Source organism: Neopelma chrysocephalum, unplaced genomic scaffold (genome assembly GCF_003984885.1).
Source record: "Neopelma chrysocephalum unplaced genomic scaffold, ASM398488v2 Primary Assembly neopelma1_25, whole genome shotgun sequence".
Lineage (NCBI taxonomy): Eukaryota > Metazoa > Chordata > Aves > Passeriformes > Pipridae > Neopelma > Neopelma chrysocephalum.
Genome location: NW_020897694.1, coordinates 28,818,475 through 28,846,086, shown reverse-complemented (window position 1 = coordinate 28,846,086; position 27,612 = coordinate 28,818,475). Strand labels below are relative to the sequence as shown.

Below are 27,612 nucleotides of genomic sequence, written 5' to 3'. Positions count from 1 at the left end.
CTTTTCTTTCCTTTCCTTTCCTTTCCTTTCCTTTCCTTTCCTTTCCTTTCCTTTCCTTTCCTTTCCTTTCCTTTCCTTTTCCCCTTCCCAAACCAGTAAAATAGTCAGCTTTATCCTTTTGGTCTGCTGATATTTTAGGTTTTATTTTAATACTACCTATTACTTCCCCTTCTGGGCACCCAAAATATTTTGCTTTTAGTCTGTTTTGATTATTATCACTGGTTTTTTGTTGTATAGAAAACCTGATAAGCCATGTCATGAATTAATGAACTTACTTTTTTTCTTTTTAAAGAAAGATGACAAATTGTTGCCTTAAAGAGGTACAGCCAACCTATAGCTACTGAAACCAGATGTGCAGACCACACAAACGTAGCAAGAATGTTATAGGCAGTAAAGAGGCCATGGTTTGAGCATACATTAATCATTATCACACCTCTATCTACAGGTGGTCAAGGTTTCTATAAACATTTTTAAGAGATTTCAAAGAAGAACTGAAGAATAAAGAAGTGCTTTTCCACATGATGGAAAACATAACGGAGAAACATTCAACAATCATGCAGTTAAACAGCTCAGCTGATGGAAGACTTGGGAATCAATGTGTTTGTCGCAAATGTAAAATAATCAGTAGGGCTGGCACGCTTTAAAATGTTTTTTCTCTCCTTTGCTTTTTTTTTTCTTGGTGAGTAAACTACATCTACATCTTTATAAACCTTTTCTTCCTTGTCTTCAAATCAGCCTCTGGACATTTGCATTACTGATGCTGACAAATTCTTCCAGACCCCCAGGCTTCTGCTGCAATCAGGTCTTTTACTTTGATCTTCAAATTGTTTTGCCTGAGCCCAGCCAGTCTCTAGACTCCTCTGGGCAGGAAATGTGTACAAAACACATGGCTGAGACTCAGAAAATACTAGCATCTTTTGTGAAATAACTCTTACAGTCCAGATTTATGATATAAAATATGAACTACTATCTCAATAGATATATAGAAAAAATGGAACTTAGCAATATCAGACAAATCTTGTTAGAAAATTAAAAAAAAATTAATAAAAACCTCCCCCTAAAAATCCTCAAAATTAAAATAGTATTTTTGGAAAATAGAGGAAAGAAATTGAGAGACCTTTAGTTTCCATCTTAATCGTTTCCTCTGCCAAGTTTTTTTGTCTTCCTGCCAAAGATCTTGCTAATTCATTCCTAATTATAACATTTGGAGAAGAAATAGGTATACTTGTGTTGAATTCCATATCTAACAATATTAATAACCAGTAGATGATTTTTGGCTCCCGCCCCAGAATCTTTTATTCTTTCCTATCACCTGGTCCAAATTCTCGTCTGTTGTCCTGTTTCTTATTTTTAAAAGTCTTTTTCCTCTGTGAAGAATTGGACACCTTTCTTCCCGTTTGAGGTTGCATACTCTAATTGTTTAGGGATATTTAGTTATACAGTGAATCCTGAACTCACACACTGCAGCTAAGATTGCATCTGTTGTGATTTGCCAGAAGGGATTTCAAGAGCCTAAGCAGAAGCAGCTAGTTCCATCTGAGATATTCAAATATCTGAGACATCTGTATCAGACTGTGACATATGATGTAAAACCTTGGCGAAATTTTTGCTGTCCTGGACTAACAGCTGGAAGTTGCAAAATTTCCTGGAGTTACTAAGGTGATAATTACTATACAACCCTGCTTTACCAATACATAAATGCTCTCAAGGTGAGAACCAGACATGATTCTTACATGAAAAGCAACAAGAGGAAAAGTTACACTGGAAATATATTTCTGAACGCCATTTTTATAATTTTAATATATGTAATATGATTGTGTGTGAGAGATATGTCTTTGCTAGTCTAAGGAATTTAGAAATAAGTGTGTTATAATCCCTCTAAAGCAGGGGTTAACTGAATTTATATATTTTTTAAATTTTAATTTTTGAAAACTTAAATCATACAATCAATCTGCAGCTAGCTGTGCATTTTTTCATCAACTTATTTATTTTTCAAATCTCTCTCATTTCACTGCAGCCAGGAGAATGCTACTTTCTCAATTCTTTTACTAAACTGAAGCCCAGAATATTTTATCACTTATTTTACTCTAAACGCAGAAGTCCAAATGATGTTAGTCATGTAGGTGCATAAAGTTGATGAGACATCTTTCTAAGATTAGAACATATATTTTACAGGTTATGAGTTGAAAGAGAACTAGGTAAGCAGGAAAAAAATATTTCTCCAGAATAATAATTTGTTTCCTTTTCACATTGGAAAGAGCTAGCTATATCTAAGAAAATGGGGATTGGTTTTGCTATTTAATAAGCCTTTTCCTGATCTTTAATGATCAGCTTTTGTCTCCCGTGATCTGGAAAAGTCTTAAATTTTGCCCTAGAGTAAGAAATGTATTGTAAAGTAGAATTTATTTAGAAATACAAAATAGTTTTTATAATTTATAAGGAAGAATCAAATATATTATATCAACTTATGTTGTTTACAACATTAAAAGAAGAAAGGTCTAGTGGAATTTTAAGCCTGTTTGGGAACAGTCTGATTAATCACCCATAACTTTAAGAGGGTCCTTTAGTAGCTTTGGCATCCAATCTTGATGTGTTTCAATTACCGTTTAGACATTCCAAAACCAATTGTTTTAGACAGCATGATTAAAAAAACAAACACTATTTGAGCTGGTAGTGTCAAAGCCAAAAGTGAGACTTGTGACAACAGTTTTGTTCCACAGTCTTAGCTGTATGGCCAAAAAAAAATTTAACCATGCAAAATGGAGTGACAAACATAACAATATTGCTGGCAACAGATAGTAAGTCAAAGCTAGCAGTGTTCAGTCTTCTGCAGGAAGATCATTTTTCTACACCCAAATCAATTTAGACTTGACTCTGCTTCCATACCATGGGGAAATATGGTAATTATTTTGGTCAGGTGTAAAAAAAAAAGTGTGGAAAATGACTGAAACTATATGATACACTTAAATCTCCTTGCTTAATTATCTCCAGAGGTCAGATTATGCCTAATACTCTAGGTTGAGCAATAACAGAAGTAGAAAAGATAAGTTTACTTTGTCAGGTTTAGCTTCTACCATTGTAGCAGTCCCAGCCTATATGATGATGCACAGTTGTATGGCAGCTGTAGTCAGTAGACTAATCAAGCTGCAAATAAGCACAGGACCAATTATCTAATTCCTCTTTCTTGACCTAGGGTCAAAATAATTAAAACCATCTAAGGAGATTTACTAAATTTATGCAATCGAATGCCACGGAACGGCACAAGTTTCATGATTAGTGTTCTCCCTACCTGCTGCTGTGATCAGACTTTACATTCATAGGAACTCCTTTCTCAATTTCAGTACAAATGAAGTTTATTTTTTCTGGGTAGTTTTTGTTTTGTTGGTTGATTTGGCACTGAAGGTTTTTGAGGGTTGTGTTGGCTTTTTTTCCCCTTTTGTGTGTGTGTGTGTGTGTGTGTGTGTGTGTGTTTGTGATGGCGGTTTAATTAAATAAGTATCTTACCTCTAATCTGTAAATGTTTTCTATCCATTTCTCTCATTTGAAATCCATATCTGAATTGTGCCATAAATTTCAGAGTAATAAATTTGTTGAAAGCATTTTATGTCACCTGTAAATTAGGTGTGTTTTAAATCTCAGCAACTGCTGTGCAATAGCAATGATTTCACATTTTAGGTAAAGTCAGCAGAAATGTCTCGTCTTGTTCTGTTACTGTGGTAACTAATTCTTAGCACTTTAATCACATTAGTGAAATAAGGAATTTTCAAGGAGCAGCTTTTACTCTAGAAGTATAAAGTTTCAAAGTACAAGAACCTTTACTGACAATTTCAGCTTTTTCCCCTTTTTTTTTAATGTGTGTAATCTGACAATTTTTAAGCCTGTAATCTAGCAAAGATTTCTTTCTATATTACAAATGAATAGAAACTGCTTCCTTCTTTTGTGACTGAGCAATAGACTCCAAAAATGGAACATGGCTCAGCAGAGATAGGCAAAGTTGATGTTCCTATGAAGCTCAGAGAATAACTCCATGTGTGACAGACCACAGCTGTTGCAAAGAAGTTGACTTCATCTCAACACAGAGGGGACCAGAGGTTAGCCTTTGCTTTACATAAACAGCTGTGTCATTTGCATGGCTCAGCTGGTGGAGTAAATGGTTCTCCCTGAGTTCATTCAAAGAGTGTGAATATCTTCTGAGTTAGCCAGGCCATTATGGGACAGAAGGATGTGAATATGTGGCTGAAATATTGAATGTCTTCTTTCAGCCTGTACTAGCAAGTCCAGCCTTCAGGAATCATGAATCCCAGAGACCAGAAGGATATGCTAGAGCAAGGAAAATATACCCTCGGTCAGGTAGTACTTAAGCAAACTGGACATACATAAGTGCAGGGGCCTTGATGTGTGCTCCCACAACTGCTGAAGGAGCTGACAAATGTAATTTCCAGTCCATTCTCAATAACCTTTGATTGATCACGGCAATAAGAAGAAGTGCCCAAAGACTGGAAGAAAGCAAACTCCTCTTTTCAAGAAGGGCAAGAGGAAGGATCCAAGGAATTACCTGTCAATCAGTCTTGCCTGATGGTGGAGGGAGTTGGGACTGTTTAGCTCAGAGAAGAAAAGGCTCAGAGGCACCTTATTAGTGTACATAAATAACTGAAAGACAGTTACAGAGAGGATGGAGCCAGATTCTTTTCAGTGATGTACAGTAACAGGACAAGAGATAATGGGCAAAAAGAGTTTTTGCTCTGTTTATTTCATTTGTTTTCTCAATGAGAGACAGCTTGAATGGCCTATGTGTTTATTTCCTATCTAAACCCCAAAAAACAGCAAAACGACCATGGACTGTAGGCTTTCCACTTTTGAATGAGTAATAATTTCTGAAATCAACTTTTATGTCCTACTTTATGTTTTTGCTAGAAGCCCACTGTTGCCTGCAATTCTTTCCAAGATGGATGTGGAAAAAACTGGTGGTGTCATGGACCTTTTTTTTTAATTTAACTCAAATATTATAGAATTATTAGCCTTTAAAAGTATGTGGCATATATCTTTTAAAGAGAAAGGGAACTTCTGTCAAAATCTGTCCCACCTCTTTAGCTTCCAACAACCACAGGGAGGATCAATCACTAGAAGTCACCTAGGCCTTGGATAAGACTCATAAATTGTTTTGTTTTTTCCTTTTAATTGACTCAGCACATTCACCCTTTTTTTTCTTTTTTTTTTCTTTTTTTTCTTTTTTTTTCCCCCAGAGCAGTAACAGCACATTTTTAATTTCTTTTCCTCATGCAATGTTATGGCATTTAATATTTCCAGTTAATTTGTACTGTTGAATACCTAGTTCAGGTAAGCCTACTTTTCAAAGGAATGTATGGGTATAAACATTGAAAACTATTTCATTAAGTCACTGACCTTTTTAAAATGAATTCCTGTTGATAAAACTGAATACCACCTAAAGGCAGAAAGAGGGGAAATAGAATTTAGATGTGTATTGGTTTCCAAGATTGACATCCAGGAAGAAAAGCAGAAGGACAGCTTGCATCAAAAGCACAGGAAAACACCGACAACAGTTCTTCTAGCTCTGAGCAGTGCAATCCATGCATTTTTATTTTAGTTTAGTTTGGAATAATAGCAAATTCCCAGTGTCTGGTTAATTTAAATTTCATACCTAGTAATAATGGAGTTTAACAGTGTAATTTTATCAAAACAGTTTTTCATTTGTGGAAGCACGAAACCAATGCACTTTCAAACATCCATCCTTCAGTGTAAGGAAAAATATATATTGGAGTAAACCACAGAAAGCAGCAAACATTTTAACTATTTCTTCCTTATACTCCATAATCCAGCAGTTTAATTGCTCAATGAATCTGCAGATACTAAGCAGGCTGCTAGCAGTGGTCCTCCTATTGTTCAAGCCTTCAGGGAAAATAATCATTGCACTAATGACAACTTTTAAGGTAAACAATGTTTCTATTAAATCAAAACACCAGCATTTGGGTAGACTAAAATCTCATTTATTTACATCAATAAAATATGCACCTTAGGACATGTTAGGTCACAGTTGAGTAATGTATTGCATTTTCCAATGTTTTTAGAAAGAATGAATAATGACAGTGGGAAGGCTTGAGTTCATTAAAGAAAAACAAATTTGCAGCAGTGCAGCTCTTTATTTAGAAAGAGCTTATGATATGAGCTGACAGTTGCTTTGTTTAGACAACTGTCATAGCTTTATTTCATTTACTAAATTTTCTGAAATCAAACAGGGCAATATTTCTGCATGCACACCAGGTAAATGATAACATCAACAGGATAACAACAGTTTCTAACTACGATTTGGAGAGAAACTCTAAAGTAAATAATCTTCTTTTGAAAGGAAAGGCATCATTTGACTTAATCTAAACTTCCACCAAAGATTAGCTGCAAATAGAATAGCTGAAATTCAGTTGCCAAATCTCTGAGTTTCCTCTTTAATATAGTTTCATTCTCTAGCCCTTTCTTGTGCTACTTTTTCTCAAACCCTACTTTTTATCAAAACCATAATACAGGGTGTTTAGGTATTGAATGATCTGTGCTGTGATGCCTGATGGAAGTGGTGTTCTATTTCCTTTTTCTATAAGCAATGTTTATTCTTCTTCGTTCAGGTCCAAATCTGACTCCCAGTATACAATTTCTCCTTGTTACAAAGCAGTATCTTCCTGAAGCAGATTATAAAGAAAGTATTATGGAAAAGGCAGAGACTGAGAATGGGATTTTAGGAGAAGGAACAGAAGCAAATTAAATGAAATTACAAGCTATTTCAATACAGGATTTACTTAGGAATTTTTAGGGGAAAATGATATAGATTTAGAGGACATAACTAAGCCCTCTCTCTTTCCATAGTAAGAAAATATCCTGCAAAAGTTAGTTGTAGTTCATTCTTCCTCAATGCTTCAAAGAATTCAAAGTCCTCCAATGCTAGCAATGTCCCCAGAGTGAGTTTTCCACGTCAGTAAATGAATTTTTTCCTGTGCCAACACTGTTTGCTATCTAATATAGTTATTTTCCTTCCTGGTTCTTTTTGCAGAGGATGTGTTTGTGGATAGTGGCTGTTTCCTGTCCCAGGCACCACGGGGCTTTGCAAGCCAACCCACCCTCCCTCATGACACATTTTTCTGTGTGTTACTGTATGCATCAGAGAACAAAAAATTTGCATCAAAAGGCTTGCTTTGGAATAGAGGGGGACATAGCTTTGTTGTGCCATGCTGTGCTCAAACCAATGGCTGGATTAGGAAGCAGGACTCATCAGTCCTTGTAGACAGTCATCCTGTTCCCAGGATGCCTATATTACCCAGGAAGGTCCATGACGCTGCTTTGGGCCAAATAACTTCCTAGCTTTACTCTATTTCTGTTCCACTTTGAATAATATGATACTTTAACTTAAGACTTTTCCATTCCTATTTTTCATAATTCTCCTTTCATTACTGGAAGTACTTTATTTGCAAACTTTGGATCTACACACCTAGTTTGCAACTTTTTTGCAATTAACAGTTGAAACTGACATTTTTTCCTCTTGGCTGATCACAAGGCAGTTCCTAGCAGGCATAATTGCTAGAAGTCACTTATTTCACTTAGCTTTTGCTTTATTTTAAAATTTGGAAACTGATCATAACTACTCCACAATACTCATGCCACATTCCCCCGGTCAACACACTATTCATAAACTATTATTGAACTTGATTGTATTTACACTACAGAAAAAACCCACCATTAAACCAATACTTATTCTGTGTAATTTCCTACTTTCTATTTTGCTTAACATGCCCTTTTTTTCCTTTCTTTTAATATTTATTATCATAGTTTACAAAGACATGAAGTTATGTTTCCCAGGCAGTAAGGTCTCAGTAATCTCTTTTAGTATAAAAAATTGTCCTTATTTAAAGAAAATTTTACTGTCTCTTCTCCTGGATATGCAGACCTTATTCAAATTAGTTAGCTATTCCTCAACAAGACCACAAAAAAATAAGCAAAACAAAAAATAAAGGATCTAACAGTAAGGATGTCTCCATCATTGTTGTATTCTTAGTTTCTGTCTCTGCTTTCTTGTACTGCCTTCAAATCCTTCACTTCAAAGATAGCATCCAAGATAATATTTTCTTCCACTAGTTCAAAACTATTCTCTTTCCCTGGAGGGCATTTTACCTCTGTCCACAGTAACATAGCATTGGAATTACACTGCTTGCCCTACACTCAAAACATTGACTATTTGCTGTTCATTTTTGTCTTTCTTTTCTACTCAAGCTTTAGGATTTTCCTTATATCCTCAAACTGGCCACTACTGCCTATTTTTCTGCTTCTACAGATTGCTTTCCAGGTCTTTGTGTGTTTCCCCTTAATGTCTATGTGGGCACACTCCTCAAACCTTTTTATATGAACGTCCTAAAAACTCTGCATATGCACTTTCATCTGTAACAACTGAATGGAAGATAATTAAACTTTAATTAAAAAGAAATCGAGCCATCAAAGTGTTTATGTAATGCTAGAAGTGAACCACTGGAATGGTAAATTCTTGGAACAGGCTTAAAGAGAAATTGCCCACATTTGTTTGCTTTTACTCTAATCTGATTCAAGAGAGATCAAAAAGCTATAGTGTCTCATAAGCTAGACCAAACATTCCTCTGAGATATCCTCCCAAAAGTTATCATAAGATAAAGAAAACAAACGTATAAATGTACTTTCCTGTGTCTTCCAAAAGAGACCACCTGAATGTACCACCTGTCAGGTCATTCTGGTCAGTAAATGAGACATGCTTTTGAAAAAAATTCTGTTGCCAAAAGCCGAAACAAAAAAATAATGCAATGAGCAACTGTTGTCAGCTTAGTGATTCCATATGCTTCCTCTTGTCTCCATGAGTTGTAGATCCTGGTTACACCACATTTTATGCTCCACCACACTCATCTGAGTCAATCCTACCCTGAAAAGGTAGGGTAGTGTGATTTAATAAGAACATAAAGTAAAAGCACTTCTGACGTCATGGAACACTGATGTAAAGATCCCAGGTTCTTATACCTTGGGTTTTGAACTATATTTCAGTTTTTATCTCAGAAGTAAAAAAACCCAAAAATATCTCTTCTCCTTTTTCTTGTTATTAAATTTACAAAAATTAAAATATTTTCTTTAACTATTTTCTTTAATGAACCTTAGTCCTCTACAGCCACACTATATTTCCTTTATTTCCTTCCTACATGGTGTCTGTCTGAGCCCCTTGCTAAGATTCTGCCTGCTGAGAGTCCTCCACATTCTTTCTCTAAATCGAGAAGGATTTAATCTGGCAGAAAAAGCATAAAGTACAGCTCTTGAGCTTGAACTGAGCCTTAAAATCAAATTTGTCTGTACCAACCTAGAAACAGCTACGCAAGATATTGATTGAAACAAGCCTACCATGGTAACTGCTTTTATTCTACATGGCATCCTCCATCTGTAGTATAAATCCACTCTCCCTACACACAATATTCTAAAATCCTTCTTCCTACAATTATATCAACAAGGAAATACATCCAACTCCCTTATTGCCTAAGTCCAGAGGAAGGCTACAATAATGACCAGGAGAATGGAGCATCTCTCCTATGAAGGCAGGCTGAGAGTTGAGTTGTTCAGACTGGAGAAGAGAAGGCTTCAGGGAAACCTTATAGCAGCCTTCCAGTACTTAAAAGTGTTCTATAAGAAAGTAGCATTATTACCTTTTATTCATAATTGTGATTGAAGGTCTTGAAGATTCATTATAGAAATTCCTTCCAGTACCTGAAAGAAGCCTTCAAGAAAGACGGAGACAAACTTTTTAGCAGGATCTGTTGTAATAGGGCAAGGGGTAATGGCTTTAAACTAGAAGAGGGTCAATTTAGATATAAAGAGGAAGTTTTTTACAATGAGGGAGGTGAAACACTGGAACAGGTTGCCTAGGGAGGTGGTGGATTCCCAGTCCTTGGAAACGCTCAAGGTCAGGTTAGACAGGGCTCTGAGCAACTTGATCTAGCTGAAGATGTCCCTGTTCATTACAGGGGAGTTGGACTAGAGGTACTTGAAAGGTCTTTTCCAACCCAAACAATTCTACAATTCTATGTACTAGTTAGACAGACTTGTACGTGTCTGTATACTATTAATATGACAGGATAATATGTCATTTTTTTCCCCAAAATGCATTCCGATAATGACCTGGATTGCATCATAAATTGTAAAAATTATTACAGGTATTTATTTTATTGTATCTCCAGTACTTTCTCTGGGTTTTAGTAAGTACATATTAATTAGTTTTACTTGATATAATTTTTGTTGTGTTTTTCACAAAGCTCTATTTGCAGTTTCCTCTTCTAGCCTCAACTGTTTGATCCTTTCATTGTTATATGACTAGTAATTGATCAATTACTTTTAAAATAATAACAAACATTGATACAGAATATTATGTAACAATACATACATTTTGTGGAATATTATTCAGAGTAAAAAAAAAGACAATTACTATAAAATTTATTTTTATGTAGCAATGAAGTGTAATATAATTGAATGTGACAATATTGAAATTTTAAACCTCTGTCAAAAAGATATTAAAATAAATGATGACCCAAAAAAGGAGAAGAAGAAGGGAAGTGAATATAAGCTTATAGCTGTAAAATCAGATGTATGACAAGGTCTTTGAAAATTTAAGAAAAAATTCAGAAGACAGACAGCTTTAGAATGTAATATTGATTTTTTTTAATTAATTTTTGAAATTCTGATTTTTATCAGCAAAAAAATAGATAGACCAGATCTTCAATATGAACAATAATATCAAATATTGCAGATGAATTTGTATCATATTGTGAGCAAAAATGGTGACTGCTAAGTGATAAGTTTTAAATATTCATAAAACAATACAGATGGCTCATGTTCTATCCTTATTTACAAGTCTAAAAAGTTGATTTCATGAGCCACTACAAGTTCTCCAGAATTTTCATTTCCCTTTTCATTCCCCTGGTATTTCCTTGGCGTGCTTTGCATTTTCTTTCCTACAGGACACAGAGACTTACAGCATCTAACACTTTTAGTTAATACATTCACAGCACGTCTACAGCTGTGCTTGCACATTGTGATCTGTCCTATGGGATGACCCCAAGACCAGCCCTAACGTTGTATAGACACGATTATAGAGTTTTTCTGGCCAGAAGAAAAGATCAGCTCAGCCACCATGGTGTCCACATCTATGTGGTTTGTTTTTTTGTGGGGTTTTGTGGTTTTCTGCAATTTACTATTTTTTGTTTTGTTTCAGTTATAAGCTCACTAGCATTTCTGGATCTAAATCAGTTAAATTTAAATAGCTTAGCTCATGAGTAACTCATAATTAAATAGAGCTTTACACTTCATCGTAATCCAGTGAACTCGGAACAAGAGGATATTTTGCACCTTATTTTTTTCTGCCTCAATTATGTGACCAATACAGCTGTTCTAGAACAAGCAGCAGTCACAAGTATAGAGGCCATGTTGCTGAGAACACAGCTGCAATGGGCAGGACACGTCTCAAGGATGCAGGACCACCGCCTCCCTAAGATCTTGCTTTATGGTGAACTTGCCATCGGCCTGGAGACACACCTTCTGTAACGCTGCTGTTTCCTTTGAGAACGCACGCAGGATCACTCTTGAGGAGAAAAGACAACACAGAAAGAACCGTGTCTTGCGGAATATGCCATCTAAGGAGTCTTTCTGCTGTGCCTTTTGCAATCGGATATGTCTATCTTGTATTAGCCTTATTAGCCACCAGTGTGCCTGTAATAAATGTGGATAGAGCCTTCCTTAATCTTCGTTGGCGAAGTCTAGCCATGATTTGATGATTTTTTTTCTTCCTAACACATTGAAAGCCATATTATGAAGAATAAATTTTATTGAGCTTAAGACTGTCTTCCAGTATGGACTCTGGTATTATTCTGTATATTTGGCATTTACATAAACAATATTTTGCTTCCAAAATATTCACTGAGCTCCAACAATGCAGAACAGTATCTCTATATGTTTAAATGAGTCATGTCTCAAAATGCTAACCGTTGTAAATAATTACTCTTTCGAAAGAGAGGAAAATCACATTATTGAATGTATTAGTAGAATGTGATCAGAAATTACATTTATATACTTTATGCATTTATTTGAGGAGGAAAACATGAATTGGGTCAAGGACACTGATGTGCTTCTCCATTTGGTTCTTTGAAAATTAATGTTAAAAATATATATCAGCTTTTCTATTAGAACAAGCCTGTTGGGCACCCACATACACCATCACATCCTAACCCATACCCACAGGGAACTCAACTGCAGTTCCAGGATTCGGTTAGGGTTAGGGTTAGGATTCAGAGGGTCACAGAGCCTGTAACTCCCAGGGACACTGGAGCTGGAATAGGTGTGCGAAAAGGATCATGGAAGGTCACCAACATTGCTGCATCCACATCTTTCTAATCTGGAACACACATGGTGATAGGGAACTTGTGCACAGTGTCCGGACTTATTTATCGTTAGGGATATGGTTCTGAGAGCCAGAAAGCCCACAGTCCCAGGGACACTGGGGTGGAAAATGCATGCCTAGTGTGTTATTTCAGGGCACCAATACTGTTGCCTCCATACCTTTCAAATACGAGAGACTAGGAAATCAACTGTAGCACCACAATCCCGTTAGGGTCAGTGTTAGGGTTCAGAGAGCCACAGAGCTTACAGCTCCAGGGACACTGGTACTAGAAAAGGCATGCCAAAGGGATCATGTTAGGGTGCCAACATGGCTGCCTCAACATTTTTCTAATCTGGGCCACCCATGGGGATGCAGACCTCAGGTGAAGTGCTAAAATTCTATTCTGCTTAAGGTTCATGGCTAGGTTTCATTAACGAAGATTTGAGAAGGACTCTACCCACACTTGCTACAAGCGCGCTGGTGGCTAAAAAGGCCAATGTGAGATAGACAAGTCCGGTTGCAAAAGGCACAGCAGAAAGACTCCTTAGGTGGTATCGACAAGACACAATTCTTTCTGCGGTGTCTTTTCTCCTCAAGAGTGTTCCTGCATGCTTTCTCAAAAGAAGCAGCAGCGTTATAGATGGTGTGTCTCCAGGCCTCCCGATTGGAGGCCAGAGTAGACCAATGATGTTGATCAATATGGCCAAAGCTGAGATGTTGTTTCAGGGAGTCCTTGTATCTTCTCTTTGGGGCTCCTCTCTTGCGGCAGCCAGTGGTAAGTTCACCATAAAGCACGATCTTAGGGAAACGGTGGTCCTTCATCCTTGAGACATGTCCTGCCCAACGCAGCTGTGTTCTCAGCAACATGGCCTCAGTACTCGTAACTGCTGCCTGTTCAAGAACAGATGTATTGGTCACATAATCTGACCAGTCGATGTTTAGGATTGTACGGAGACAGCGTTGATGGAAGCGTTCTAAGAATCGTAGCTGGTGGCGGTAAATGACCCATGAGTCGGACCCATATAAAAGAGTAGACAACACTATGGCTCTGTAAACACTGATCTTGGTACTTTTCTTCAGGTGTTTATTTCGCCAAACTCTCTTATGGAGTCTTCCGAAAACTCTATATGCCTTTTCTAACCTGTTGTCTATCTCTTCATCAATCTTACCGTCCGAGGAGACGATGCTTCCTAGGTAATTAAACTGCTGGACTGATTTGAGCTCTGATTCGCCAATGGTGATATGGGGATAATGGAAGACTTCCTGAGGTGCAGGTTGATAAGGGTTCTACCTGTAATCACATGGCATCATCAGCTCCAAGTCCACTCAAGCACGTCAAACCTTTGTCCTTGGATTCTATATCTCATTAGGCCAGTCAAGTGTTATTCCAACAGTTTGCCACTGCTTCATATTTACATATGTGACAAGGGACTCTCTTTTTCCAGAAAAGACCTGGAAAACCCATAATCACATTCAAATAGGTCTTGTCCACTCAGTTTTTACTTCCCATCATACCCTTCTTGTCAGCATAAGTAAGCAAGTTAAACCATAGTTGATTACTAAGTATCATACTTAACAATTTTCCAAATTGATTTCATGAATATCAGCACATTCATCTTTTCACCTAATTTATCAAATTAAGTAATTAGGACATGATGCATTCAAAATAGCTCAATCAATGGAGTCAAAAAAGAAAGGACATGATCTTTCTGTGTCTTTCTTCAACTGCTGAAAGAAGAAAAGTCTATGTTGAGAAGCATGGCTGCTGTCTGTTTACTAATTAATATGCCTGGTTTTGCGCCAAATACACATTGGAATGCAATTATTGGTCTTTTTCCCAAAATCACCTGAAATTAAACTTGAATAGAGTTAATAACATGCTTTTTACCACACATCTAAAAGGCAAAAGTTATTTCCAGTGCCTCACTGCCCAGTTCACCTGGGAGTGAAAAAGTTTCATGCTAATGAAACTCCTTATGCATTCTTGACTGGCATGTATATGTCTACATAGGCAAATTGGAACAAAAGACAGGAAAAGGATAACTTGTGGACCACATTCAGCCTACTGCAATTACAATTAAAAAAGGGGTAGAGGGTTACTTTAAACGGGTCGACAGAATACTGAAGTCGTATGCTACCACATGCCACAGCCACAGAAAACTTCACATCTCTTGAGTGATCTACCCAAGTTTTGAGTCTCAGTCTTTTTGTATACACAGTATCTTAAATTACAGGGACAATCCTTGACTAATTCTGATTTTCTGTGTGTCAATTCTAAAGCCTACATTAGGAATCTCTTCAAAGTAACAACTTCCAAGCAGCAGTGACAGGTTCAGATTTACACAGAAATGTCTTCTCAAGCCTGTAACTGATATCCCTAAATAATGGTATGTACCAAGTTTGGTTAAGCCTTAGGTGTTGCTAAAATTGGAGAAATAGAGAACAAAGAGAATCATCTCAAGATCAATCCATCTTCCATTCTGATCAGTGTGCAGATAGGAAGCATGAGAGCGAGAGGAAGGCAGCCTGAAAAAAAACCCATGTGGTTTCTCTCCCACTCTTTTTCTTTTTTGAGAAGTATATGAAATCTTCAATCATAGCAACTGGAGGAAGATTATTTTAAAGAAACTAGTGTTGCACAGTACCTATTCTAAAATATGTCTTATAATACCAATTAATTTACCATATTGCCATTAATTATCACAACACTGGTCTCCTCTGCAGCCATGTGATTCAGCAGAATCAGTAAAAACCTGAACCTTTAGTTATTTAACAGTAAGAATCAGTGTTTCTTGTGAAATAATTAAAACAATAAAAAATTGAGTAACTGATTGTCTCCAAGATGTGAAGACCTGATTGAATAAAAAATATGCTGTTCTTATAACATTTGTCTGGTCCTGTTTAACTTATCTCAGCAGTTCATTGGTGAGCTGTTTAGTTATTAAGGTCACATATCAAATCATATAAATGTTTCCCTTTCCAGATTTCTAAGGCAAGACTGACTTACATTTCTACAGTAATATAGTTTTTCATTGAGCTAATCAGAACTTTAAACCATTCATAGCTAATTTAATAGTAAGAGCCAAAACTTCGAATAAAACGTAAACATTAATCAATTTATGGTAATAAAGTCTTACCAGTAAATTGGCAGTTAAGGGTTTTATTTAGTTTACTCTCCCTGTGATTATATTGAGTATATTCAGAGTATAGAGATATCAAATAAACCTCTGGATTCCTAATCATATGGTAAGAGTCCTTACATTAGGTTAACATATCAGCATTCAAAGCCAACCACAAAATGTCTCATTCTGATGTCTAAAGATCTTGAAACTCCATTTTCCCTGTAATGCAATTACAGAAAATCACACATATTTGGAAGAAAGCAAGTACTAGGATTCAGTTTCCAAAAGGCACTTATGTACCTCACTTCAAGCAAATTCAATAGGTATTATCCACATACCTTTGTGGATCTAGGACTAAACTGCTTTCAATTTTATTCTGCCAATGAAACGAACAACAAAAGTATGTTCTGGACCCTGTAGCGTAGTTGTAGCTATTGTCATAGGAAATGTTTCTGCCTGAAAGTATATGCTGAACTTTACCCATGGGATTGGTCGTGTAGAGAGAGAAAAAAAGTAAGACCAGAAGATAATTATTTAACCATCTGATGTGACTGAAAGAAGGATGAGAAGGGAGTGGGACAGCTGCAAGTGTCTCCACTTTCTTTGTTACTCTCAGCACCCACAGGGAACCTGGTGTGCTTGGCTCCAGCAGCCCTGTTTTGCTGCCTCACTTTCCTACTCAGCAACATGCCAAGCCCTGTAGGAAGGCTGTTGATGGAAAAATAGAAAGAAACAGCTGTTTTGTGGGGTGGCTGAAAAGATACAACTGCTTCTACAAGAGGCAAGGTGTTCCTGGGGAAGGGGGATATGTGCCTGCCACTGCTGCAAATTCAGGAGCATCTGTTCACATTGAAAGGCATGCTTTACTCTGGGCAAGGGACCCAGTCCCTCATCCCAGCCACTACATCCTTGCTGAAGTATTACAGGTTGTCACAGGAAGAAGAAATTAAAATGGAGTTACAATTCAGGCATACATTTGTGGTGAATTGAACAAAGAATGAACTTTCAGTTAGAAAGATAAAGAGAGCTGTTGAAGATTGGAACATAAACCAAATTTTCATTAACACAATAGAGCACAGACTTAAAAGTGCTGACTGTGCTTGTCTAACATTTTTATGCACAGTATTCAACTGGAAACAAGACAGCATCACGTTGCTGCACCTTCATTTAGAGGTCCTAGCTTCAGAGGGATTTTATGGCTGTGATCCCACTCATCTACCTACATTGGTAATTGGGTGCATTTTTCACTAAAATCATCTGCTTTGATAAATAAGAGAGATTAAATTAGAGTTCAGCAGCTTGGGGTTGTAAAGACATCAACTATCACATATTCCTTTTGCGCCATTCTGACCTGATGAATTCCCTTGGGATCTCATTTTTTTCAAACACTGAAATGACAAGGAAAAAAAAAATCTATCCTCACCATCAATAAAGGGAGCTAATGGTGACAAATTAGCCAACATGGAAAGTACAAGACTCTTTCAGAGAATTGTTCTATTTTATACCTTTTTCTAGCACAAAGCTATTATGTTCCAATCTACAACTCCATTGAAGGCTATTATAAAAAAACACCCTCATGCAACTCATCATACTATAACAACTTCAGTGCCTTAGATATCCTGTTCCTAAAGATTCTGTTGTTGGATTGCTCTCTGCGTGAACTGTGAAAACACACATAAGAGTTATCAGCAATTCATACTACTAACCTTGAGGGTGTTCATACCACTAACCTTGAGAATATCCCTTGAATCAAAAAAAATCAGGCAGCTACATTTAACTTTACTTCTGGAATTGCACCTTATGAGTGTTCTTCTGTTCATTAAAACAAACATAATAATAAAAAAACTTTCTGAATTCAGTAGTCTATCCTATTACTGCAGAAATGTGCTAGCTCTGTAATTCACCCTTGCTGTTTATTTACAGGGATCTAATGAATTCAAGCAAATATCTTGTCATTTTCAGGATTCTTCTCTCTAACAGGCTTGTTTCTGCAGTACTTCCACGTTTTAGCCCCAAGCCATATGCAGTATGTCATTGACAATAAAATTTTACCGATTCCTTTTGACAGGTAAGGTAGTATTGGCACACTATAGGGAGAAAAAGCTCTTTGGTAGGAAAAAAAGTTATTGTTATTGTTGAAAAATAGAAATTCAGGATGGATGCAGGGAGCAGGCCAACATATAACTGTAGCAGCTTTAATATGTTACATAACCATTTGACAACCACATCAAACCTGACCAAATTAGATTTCTAACATTTCTAAGATCACTTACAGTTATTCACATTAATAATAGATTACACTTATTTAGCCTTTGATAATAAGCTTCATTCTCATTGGAAGCTATTATGACATAATTACAAACAGCAATGGTCTTGTTTTTAAAGCCTTTAAAATATTTTCTACTATAATTAATCTAAAACCATGTATGTATCTCATATCAAATTAACATCTATAACAAGACATATAATTTTAGTGATGTTTGTCAGCCATATAGTGATGTCAGATTTACTCATACAAAAGTTGATTTTCATTATCATCAACACTTACTTTAGGACATGCTTTCTTCAGTAATTCTACTACCTAATATTACTTTTTAATGCAGTTAAGCATTTGTTGTTGTGATCTTGTCCATTGCTAAGCCTTAATCATGTTTCTGACTAGAAGTATGAGAAACATTCAAGGTTGTATTAAATAATTATCTAAATTGTCCACAAAGTCCATCATCCACATTTCCCATATGCAAATATCAGGAAGAATATTACTTAAAACTTGTCAGAAGTACAGTAAAATATTCAACCACCTAAAGACAGTAATATAAAACCTTGTAGAAATATTAATGACACGTTGTGAACTTCTGCAGACAGAGCATTAAGTGGACTATCATTAAAGTGGGCCTTAATTATCCGAGATCTTAGTTTTAGCTTATTTAAAACACATTTAAAAATAGGAGCTGAGTCCTTTCTTTGTAAGTGTTTACAGGAGAGGTTTTTTTTCTCAGGGAGAGACATCATGGATACGGATAAACTAATACTATAGCTCCTGAGAATACACACTGGCCTCCTGCTAGTAAGTGCAACAAAATTGTGTTTGTTTTAATGTTCTTTTGTGTTAATTATTACAACATTATGAAACTGAGCCCAGGGAATGATTATTCAGGTATTTTTATCATTGACAGTTGGATGTTAATGTGGATTATTTTTATACTACCCAACTGTATTTCAGTAACTTAAGCTTCAATTACACTTGCATTTTGAATATCTTTATTAAATAGTTGTCTTTTTTCATTACCTAATTTTTTTAATTTTCCCTAACCACTAGTATTGCCATATTCTTAAGGAAACTCCAATATAAATAAGACAATGAAGATGCAAAAAAATTGATGAAGCTAACCACTTTCAATGTATGCACCAGGTATAGAAACACAATTAACTTACACATCTTTATCCACTTGCAAAGAAATGCTTTATTTCACCCTCAACATGTTCATACCCTGAAATGACAAAAAACCTTGGAGGTAAATCTTACAGATTTGTTCCTGCAAATATTTATTATGTTTAACTAGGAAGAATGGAATTAAAAGTCATTATAAGATATAGTGCTTTGATCACCACGGTTCTTATTATGGAGAAGTGGAATTTAGTTCTCCATATGTCTTATGTGACTTTTTTGAAAGTATCATTCTCACTAAACTAAAGCCTTCTTACACTGGAGAAGGGGCTACAGCTCACTTAAAAGTAGCTAGACTAGGTATTTTCTATACATCAACAGGAGCACAGACTTCATTGTAGATCAGATATCTACAAATTAATGCAGCTGCTATGGAAAATTTGGTAGCTCTTCATCTTTGAATTTTAATATAACCTTGCTGTTTGCTTTGTTAAGGTCACTCAACTCCCATGATATTATTTTTCATTGTTCTTTTCTTGAAAAGGTTCAAGAAATAGCAAGAGTCGTTATATTTTTCTGCTGTCACATTGTGACACATTGAGTGTAATCCAGAATTATATCAACTGGGGTACTCTTTTGTGAAGAAATGTTAGAGGTGACTGCCACGTTAGTGGGGGGGGGGATAATGAAAGAACTCTGTTGTTTCATCTTGCAGATTGTCATCAAACACTTCTGTGTGGCTTGCTTCTGGCAGACCAGCAGATTTTAAACTTAGGTAAAACCAAGAAAATTAAGAGACTTGGGCCCACCCACTAATTTCCACCAATACAGCCTGGATTCATAGGTGGCAAAGAAATTGAGCATTCTGCTGGTTTCCCAGGTGACTGGACACTTCTCCACAACTGAACCAGAGTTGTTCGGACCCACCTGGGAGCCCAGCATAGGCAATGTAACTTACGCGCTTCTGGATCCTCTTCCAGAATCTTCCTTATTTTTCATTTTGGTGCATTTTTTAATACGGGCAACAGAAGAATAAAGGATGGTGAAAGAGAAAGCAGTTCCATGCTGAAGTTTTTCTTCAAGCAGAGTGAACATGCTACAGGAATGATTAATATCCAGAAGTCCTAGCTGTATCTTAATTCTGTTGCAACATAATCCTTTTGTTTGGACTGACTGGGCATGGCAAGCTGAGCTCAGTGATGTAGGTTTGAGGGATGTCTAAGATCAGCTTCCTCAGAGAAACACACTCCTATATTCTCTCCTGGAATTGCTTCATGCATCTGTGTCTGTGTTCAAGCCTTGCTGAAGTGTGGTTATTTAGACAATCCATTCAAGAGACCAACAGTTTTCTTCTTTTAAGATAATGTTAGAATTTGTGATTTTTCTTAATTGTATTGTTGCACCTAAGGCTAGACATCTAATGAATTCTTATAAATATAAGAAATTAATGAAATGAACTAAGAGGAACAAGTTTTAACTGTTTTGAAGGTTATAGATTTGGGAGGGTTGTGATTTTTGCTTTTGCTTTGTTTGTTTTGGTTTTTTGTTTGTTTTGTTTGCTTTGGTTTTTTTAATTGTAAATAATATCTGTATCAGATTCATAAGTACATTGAGACGGCAAATTTGATCAGTAAAACTTTTACATCAAAATTGCGTTTATACCACTACATTTTAAAGTCTTTAGTTGGGAAAAGTTGGTGCAAATATGGACTGGAATGGCTCAGTGCATACTCTTAAACATAGGTTCATACCCTAAAGATATACAGATATTTTTTCTGTTTCTAAAGGGTTCTCTAAATGTTTCTAATTTCTAATAGAAACTCTGATAACTACAAAATTAAGAATAAAAGTACTTAGATGTAAGTACTGAAATGGTTTCAAAGCTGAATCAGAAATAAGTTATGAAGAACAATACTCTAACTCTGAACCAAGACCATCTTCTGAGTTAGTCATTTGTGGATGTCACACATAACTGTAAAATCTGAATGTAGTCATCACCTTTTACAGGGCACAAATTTATGAGACCATATACTCAAAACAAGTGCCACAAGAGAAGTGACAGAAAGTTCATGTTTCCAAAATGTAAATCTAAATTATTACCTAAAATGTAGAGAGGAGGAAAGAGAACATTCACATGCATCTATGATTGGTAAATAAGACAGAATATAGTACAGTAGAAATACCTTTTCATAAGTTTTCAAAGTATTTCCTGCATTTTTCTGTGTAACTCATGTTTTGGTTTGCTTTGGTTTTGATATTAGTTATAAGATAAAAAGTGTAATTTCAAAGGAAATCTTTTCAAAATTGAAAATATGTTTGTATTTGCTAGAGTAATAGAATTATTATCTTTTCCCCTTTCCCTTGGCCTTTGTAACTTTATTCTGTCATAAGAGGTCTCCATAAAACTTCATTTAAATTATAATTATTTTCATTCTCATTTCATCTGTAAGTCTCGGTGCAGCCCTAAAATGGCTATGAGACTGACCATGCTATATAACATTTTTTATTATTTGACATTCTCCAAAGGATTTCCATGTGTAAATGGTCATAACGGAAACAGCAGCCTTATTTCTATGTATTTTTTTCTCTTGAGGCCATGGAATTATTCCAAAGATTAACTTAAACCATTATATTTATGATAGCAAATATTATTTGGAGATTATATGAAGGAACCATCAGTGAGTTGTTGCTGCTTTGCGTCTCTATGGCATGGAGAAGCAGCTGTAAGATCTCTGCACTAGTTGGATTTACAGCTGCCTTTTGCTGCCAGCATGACACAAAGCAGCAAAAGCATCCTGGTGAATCTGGTCTGTACCTGATATCCCATAGTTTAGATATATATCTTTACAACTCACTGCTCAGGACTTTGGAAATTTAGTTTACAAACCAGACAACATAATGAGAAGAACAGGACAGACAGACCAACAAAATGATTGGCTAGCTTTTGTTAAGGAGTGATACAGATGTAGTTCAAAGCCTTTAGACCAGGTATTGCTCATGTATTTCTGAAGGATTTATACACTGTATATACAGCATAGCACAGAGATATGATTTCTCATTGCCCATGCTAAGTCCTTGACTTCCAGAGCTTTTGATTAGACCTTGACTAAATTACAGCTTACTCTACTTCTGTAAGAAATACTGTTTTTTCTTTCACAATCAGAATTGTTCTTCTGCTGTTTGGATCAGTTTACATCTTAGTTTTTTGTTGTTGTTTTTTTCATCTGTTAAAGCTGATAGCTTTCTCTGAGTAAATCTAATCTGAGCACTCAAATTTTCATCTATGTAGCCATGCTTTCATCAAATTCAGAAGTATCAGCTTGCCCTAAGCACTTTAGAGCTCATGAAAGGAAGTTGACCTGCTTCAGGCATTCATAGAATGATTCAAACCCCACCAATCCACCTTGATTACTTCCAGCTGTACCTCAAGTCCTGCTTGAAGCACTTCTGGGCTGTGTCAGGAATAAGAGACCATCTTTGCTTGTCTCCAGCTAGCTGTACGACCCTCTATGTCAGAAGAGCAAATAGTTTTCATCCTATGTGGGTCAAAGAAAGTATAAAAGGCAAAATAAGAGGTAAGAGATAGCACCTATTTTAGTTCTTTAACTGTTTTTTTTGTTTTTCTCCCAAAATCCCCAATCCTTCAGAAATATCAGCATGCTGAGTCTTATTCTGGCCTACTAAATATAGCCATGAAATATTCCAAACATAACTACTATCCTTATACAAATACAACTATTTTGTGAAATGAGAAAATATTTATATAGAATTATTTTCTTTTTGCATGTAATTAGAACTGTGGAACTAATTATTACATCAAAGAAAATGGAAAAAAAACCACCAAAACACTTTACTATTTCTAGCTCTACAATGTCAGATGTTTTTAATTTTATTTTATTTTATAAGGAGGGAAGGATTGCTCTGTTCTTTTAAAATGGAAAGATCTATTCCCAAGGGAGATATGAGTGTCTGGGCAACACTGTATTTAATGAAGCTACAAGATGGCCTTCACTTGTTATGGATTGATTATTATGCAAAGTATTCCCTACAGTGAAGGTAGGGATAATGGTCTTGTTTAGAGGCACCATATACCGTTTTCATGCAAAAGTTAACTGATGATATAAAACCAGTGGCTTTATTACTGGAAAAGAATATTTTTCAAGTCAGAATAGATCTTTCTATATGGAATCAACCAAATTATGCATATAGATAGGTGTGGACATACATTGAAAAGTCTGAAACCCATTACTTTTCAATTAAGAGTAAACCCCATTTTGTTTTGAGGACCTATCTCCAGTTTTGACTATCTTCAGGATTAGTCCTTCCAGAGTCACAAAAGGCCACTTACAGATGCCTTATTCACTTGAAAACTTAAGCTGGGTTGATTTATTCCTATACCATAACGGTTGAAAATGGAGATGCCTTAGGGTATAATCTTTCCATGAGGAAAGAAAGGTTTATTTTTAACATACTGTGACATTGCACAAAACTCACTGAGTTACTTTCTTTTCCTGTTAGGGGCTTTTATTTTACTGGTGTTTTTTGGGGGGGCAGGGAGAGGGGAAATTGAGATGGTGGGATGTGTAACCAATGAGTGAGAAAAGTCACCGTAAAAGGAGTAATCAGGATTTTTAGTTCAATTCCTTAAGTTCTCTGTGTAAGAGTATTCCTGTCAGCAGTATTTCTCATATAAACTATGTCCTTATGTTTCCAAAGTCAGCATCAGCAATGATTCTGCTGCATAGGAAGAGAATACACAGTCACTCAAGTCTTCCTCTACAGTCAGGGAACAAATGGACATGTTTAGAGGATAATCCTTGTCAATTAGATTGGAGGAGAACTCCACCTTAAAAATTTATTCTTTTTTTCCATCTCATCTCCGGACTATAAATTTAGAGAGCTGAGGATATTGAGTTTGGGTATATGCATCTAAATCCAGGTGGATAAATCCTTCCCTTGGTTTTTCCACTGATGAGCTTGAGCAGGCTCCTTTATTCATAAGGTTCTGCCTGATAAGAAAAGTTCAATGAAAAACAGACAAAAAACCAGTCCTGTGACTCTGAAAGAACAATCTGAAGACAAACATGAGCACTTTAGAGACTATCCCTGTCACTGACAGGATCCCAAAGTAACCAGGAGGTTACTTTGTCCTACAGAAGTGGTGGTCCAGAACAGCATTCTTCATATAAGACCTGTGCTCACACCTCTCAGTGTGAGGGATAACATTTAAAGAGGTACACATATACCTCTTATAAACACCTTATATATTTCTGACGTAACTTGTTCAGCTACTAGTAGTAATTAACCCTGATCACCTACCCACACAATGAAAACATTTTTACTTGACAAATTAAAATACAACCTTTTGCCAGATCTCTAAAGAATCACATCCTATTGGGGTTAATTGAAGTTGAAAAAAATGACAGGTTAACCACTTTGCACTGTCAGAAGGTGGCTATGGCAGAACAAAATTAAGGCCAAAACAGAATCCTGCTCCTCAAACCATACATTTCCCAATATCTCATACCTCCCTTAGCCTTGTCACTGGATGCTTGACAAGAAAAGACATTGGAACAGTTTTAACGTGACTGTGATGATGTGATTACTGAATGGGATTTTTACAGAGCAGTTTAAGATGAGAGGTGAATTGAAAAGTAAGATCTTCCCAAAATAAAATCAAACTTACTGTAGGTATTTTGAATCTGTATTCAAGCTAAACTCCTAAATGGCTGAGATTTTTTCAATGCTAATAACCACAAAGATATTTTAAAAAAAGAATTGTTTCAGCTCTATAATTACAACAAGTTCAGGCATTTAACTTAGATTCTGCACTTAGCAGACCTCAGTGAAAACAGCCCAGGCTGCACTTTTGTTGAGAGCCAAAAGTAATTGTGTTCTGTAACAGTATCATAGTTACCATGTTATTACATGAAACTAGATGATCTATTTGATATTTATGTTCCATAATTTAAAAGCATTGACAATAATACTAATGACTAAATAAAACAATCTGACATACCCCTGGAAACCTGTTCTAATGTGTAGCAGTTTAGAGACATAATACTGTGAGGACGGAAGAAGGCACAGCACATGTTGCTTTCTTGCCTTTTTCTTCTCTCTTTTTTTTTTATTTTTGCTTTTTTTTAAAAGAAGGTTGTTGCTCTTAAAAATATACTTCTTTTGCCCATTAAAAAGCAGAAAAGTCTATAAAACAAAAACAAGACAGAGAGCTTTCCTCCTGACTGGACCTGTTACATCTGAAGCTAAATATAGATAATCATTGAAGCAAGATAGTCAACAAGTGTCTTTTGAGCAGCATGTGGCTCTTAAGCAGTTCCAGTGCCTCTGCATGCTGAGAGAGAGCCATGTGTCCGGCAGGAAGGCCGCTGAAAAATCTCAGCCTCCAGCTGTGGGAGGAAGCAGATCAGCCAGCGCTGTAGAGGTCAGTCTTGCCCTATCACCCCGGGCTGTAAATGCATGCTTGTCCAGATGCATTTTGAGTACCAAAAGCAGACCTCATCACCTGAGCTTATCCTTGACATGTCTTTCCAAACTTAATGCTACATATCTGGGGATTTTCAACCTAAGAACCATAAGGAAATCTGAAAAGCACTGGAATTATAAAATAAAACCACTCTTCTATTATTTTGCATCACACTAATGAGAATAATTGGCTTTTCCAATTACAGCTGAAAGTAATGAGAGTGTTAACACTACAGCAGAGAGCTTTTGCCATATTGTTAAGACAGCTTTCCTTAAAAAGAGGTTAAGGAACTTATTTTCCTAATTTCTCATATTGGTCAGAAAACAGCTGCTTGTGCTTGCAACACAAATAACTTTGAGAAAACATCAGAGATTTTCCTCTACTGATTTATATGTAATTTTAAGAGCACTAATTCCTAAAAACTTCTGTTTAGGTTTGTAATAAATGACCAGTACTGCTGTAATTAAAAAAAAATATTTTGATTTCATGGAAGAAGGCTGTTTGTCTGTGACTTCTAAAGTAATGACTACATTAAATATTTTACAAGGCTTTTAAATGCTTGATGATAGAGATTCAGCATGGTCTATTCTCATGCTGGATGGTTGAGAACAAGAGGCCTCTTTTATTGTTCTCTGTAAAACCAATGAAATGGAACCAATTGAAATATTGTGCACAGAGTCACAGGCACAGGATAATAGTGCTTTTCTGAATGGTAAGAACACAACAAAGTGCATCTCAAGAGCTTTGTTTGTATGGAGCAGACCTCTTCTCGGAATGGACTGTCTGAAGAGGCTTTGCTTAATGCACTGTTTAATAGCACAGCTCTTCAAGGTCTCCCCATTCCATTATGACATGTGCACTAACTGCTCCTTGGATATGAGAACAGAAGCAAAACAACAGGAAAATAGGCTGTGGTTTACTTAACCCAAATGACTTCCACTCATTTTCCAAAATGCACAAGTATATTACAATGGAAAATATCAGACCAAATCAACATTCAGAACATATGAATTTATAATCATGGGAGGGAGATGACCTTCTACACATTAAAGGCTTGTTTATGTGTTGGAAGTTATAGGATTTTCACTGGAAATTGAAATCACAGAAGATTTGTGATTGTGAAAGTGACTGAGGTACAAATTGCAATGTAATGGCAATTCTTCTGTTACAACATTGCAGCCTGAATGTATAAATAAGGTACAAATTTGATATAATAATCTTTCTTACAGTAACTTCTACTCCTTTAGTTTGAAAGAACTATGTTCTTGAATGCTTTAGCAGAACTTGAGGGTGTAAATACCTCTAATAATTATATGTGGGCACTGCTTATGCAAGCACACATTTTAGCTAGCATTGCAAATTATATAGTGTATTGAAATGGTAAGCACCACTAACTACATAAAAATGCTTGTCATCTATAAAGTACTGGTTTTGTTTTCAATGAAGAATGACTAGGGCATGAGATGAAGGAGATTCAGAGAAACATTGTTCTAAGCAGGAATTGTGTTTTGCTTCAGTCTGTCCATTTTAGCAAAGAGATCAGACTGTGTTAGGGCATATGGATGTGAACTCTTTACGATGTCCAGTATGTAAATGCATTGGATCCTGAAGGCTTAATTATAAATTATTGCAAGAGACCGCTGGGATCCCAGTCCAATCCTAATGGGAATACTGTTGCAACTAGACAACTGCTTCCTCTTTATGGCAGAAAGAACAGATGAAAATAAAAGACAAAAGAATAAAGACTAAAGAAAAGAACATACTGTACTAGTGCCATCAGATTAAATGTAATTAACTGTTAAGTTTAACAGATCAGAAAGTTGAAATCGTGCAACAGTCAGTATAATATGCTGGTTTTCAAAATACTCAAGATCATTAGACTGGAAGTGCACTTTTATCTTTCACTGAAAAAGATCACTAGTATTCTTAATTAAATAATTACTCCCTAGCATCTACATTCAGAGTACACTGAAGAAAAACCTCAGATGAACATATTTGATGCAAAAGTCTTCCACAAGTTCATGTGAGATGGCTTACATAATATGTATTTTTCTGACTTCTTCCATGATTATTTACCGTCTGAATAATAAAGAATGTATATTTTGAAATAATATATGGCAAAATCAGTATCCATTTTTCCTACACAAGTGGATTTCATACCATTCATTGGCTTTGGTTAACATCACTT

The 27,612-nt window shown here is 36.0% G+C and overlaps 2 long non-coding RNA genes across 2 annotated transcripts in view; both read right to left on the bottom strand.

Annotated features, from left to right (window-relative positions):
* LOC113963533 overlaps window positions 1–16,001 on the bottom strand; it is a 95,469-nt gene extending 79,468 nt beyond the window's left edge. The window contains exon 1 of the long non-coding RNA XR_003532850.1: window positions 15,891–16,001. This is a non-coding gene — a long non-coding RNA (uncharacterized LOC113963533). The remainder of the gene's footprint in view (window positions 1–15,890) is intronic.
* A 187-nt stretch (window positions 16,002–16,188) lies between these two features.
* Window positions 16,189–26,217, bottom strand: LOC113963783. Its single transcript, XR_003532953.1, has 3 exons — window positions 26,188–26,217; window positions 22,344–22,447; window positions 16,189–16,260 (listed from the first exon to the last, which is right to left on the bottom strand). It is a non-coding gene; the product is annotated as an uncharacterized LOC113963783 (long non-coding RNA).
* Between the last annotated feature and the right edge of the window lie 1,395 nt (window positions 26,218–27,612).